This window comes from Loxodonta africana, chromosome 3 (assembly GCF_030014295.1).
Source record: "Loxodonta africana isolate mLoxAfr1 chromosome 3, mLoxAfr1.hap2, whole genome shotgun sequence".
Lineage (NCBI taxonomy): Eukaryota > Metazoa > Chordata > Mammalia > Proboscidea > Elephantidae > Loxodonta > Loxodonta africana.
Window position 1 is genome coordinate 149,823,050 of NC_087344.1, and position 1,696 is coordinate 149,824,745.

General features: G+C 46.3%; 1 non-coding gene across 1 annotated transcript; it reads right to left on the minus strand.

Moving 5' to 3' along the window:
- Positions 1 to 417: 417 nt before the first annotated feature.
- TRNAK-CUU (transfer RNA lysine (anticodon CUU)) lies at positions 418 to 490 on the minus strand. Its single transcript has one exon. It is a non-coding gene; the product is annotated as a tRNA-Lys (tRNA).
- Between the last annotated feature and the right edge of the window lie 1,206 nt (positions 491 to 1,696).

The following is a 1,696-nucleotide window of genomic DNA, read 5'->3' on the forward strand; positions in this document are numbered from 1 at the left end:
CACAGACCCTCTACCAAGCATAATGTCTGTCTCCAGGTAGTGGTCCCTTCTAATAACATGTCCAAAGTAAGTGAGAGGATATCTCAATGGCAGCAACTGGCAATTTAGAAGCTCCATAAATATATATATATAGTTTTAATTAATTCTGTTAGTGGAGCTCAGGTTGGGAAGTGGTTAAGACCTCCGCTGCCAATCAAAAGGTCGACAGTTCAAATTCACCAGAGGTTCTTGGAAACCCTATGGGGCAGTTCTACTCCGTTCTATAAAAAAAAAAAAAAAAAAAATTTATTGTAAATCGTAATTCACGCCATGGCAATGGGCTTTGCTTTTCTTTTCTCTTTAATTCTGTTGGTAAGCGACTAGAGAAGATTCTCTAACAATGGAAAAAAAAAAAAAAGAAGGGAGTACAAAAGTACTCGCCCAACGTGGGGCTCGAACCCACGACCCTGAGATTAAGAGTCTCATGCTCTACCGACTGAGCTAGTCGGGCATCACAGTTGTCTTCCTCCTACAGAATTATTGTTGTCTTTTTAGAGAGGGAGAGTCAACAGTCTTAGCATGAAAGTAATCTCTGAGTTCAGAATTTCACGGAGGCAGTGTCTACCTTTTACCAGTGAAAAACTAGAGACTCTAAGACAGCTTGCGCAGGGTCAGGCGGACTCACAGGACTTGGGAATCAAGAGTCCTGAAACCCGGATATTTCCGAAAATTCCTTCCGGACCCGGTCACTCTGAGAACCTGGTTTCGAGGACTCCGGCTCCGAAAGAGCACGAGGGGAGGGGGATGAGTGCCGCAACCAGCCGCGGGGAGCAGGAGGAGAGCGGAAACCTGCTCCTGGGATTTGGAGCTGCAGCCCAAGCTCATTCTTCCCAGTCCAAAACCCTTTTCTCCCCTAAACCATGGTGGGGGAGGGGGCAGAAGGAAGAGGGCCACGCGATATTGGAAAGTACGTCCAATACACTATATGTTTGGGAGCACGATTTTGTTTTTAAATACTAAAATTTTGTGTGGACTGAATGAAACAGCATATTCTTTGGATACAAAGGTCTCACCGAGATTTAAACTCAGATTGGATTCAGGGCCGCATGCGTATTTGCCCGCGGGATACTTGGCTCCTCGCCTCAAAAGCGTTCAGATCTCCAACCTCTGAAAGACGCGATGAGCTCCGGGGTCATCCTCTAGATGGGTCCTCTCCGCTGTTCCGGTGAAGGTCAAAGGAGACTGCCCATGTAGCTTTGGTTACTACTCCCGCGGATTTTCATTTTGCCCTGAAGCGTCTCTCCGTGTGGATGCTGGAAACTATTATTCACCGATTCTTTGACTGCGCTCCTGAGAGGCTGCCTCCAGCGAAAGCAGAATTACTACTTCGAAAAGACAGGGTTGCTGAGGCAAGTTGCAACTACCTGCCTCGATTGGGATTTGAACCGAGGTTGACCGAGGTCTACAGCACAGACTCCTAACCGCTATACCATCAAAGCCACTGCCCAGAACGACCGTATATGAGTTCTCAAGGGAAATGGATGCACACGGACACAAAAGACTCATCCAAAAATATTCATAGCAGCCTTGATCACGCGCAAATAACTAGAAATAATCCAATTGCCCATCAATACTGGTACATTCACACTTTGGAATGACCTGCGTTAATGTTGTAGAAATTAACTAGTGAAGCAGGCAGGCAACAATGTGGACGAAT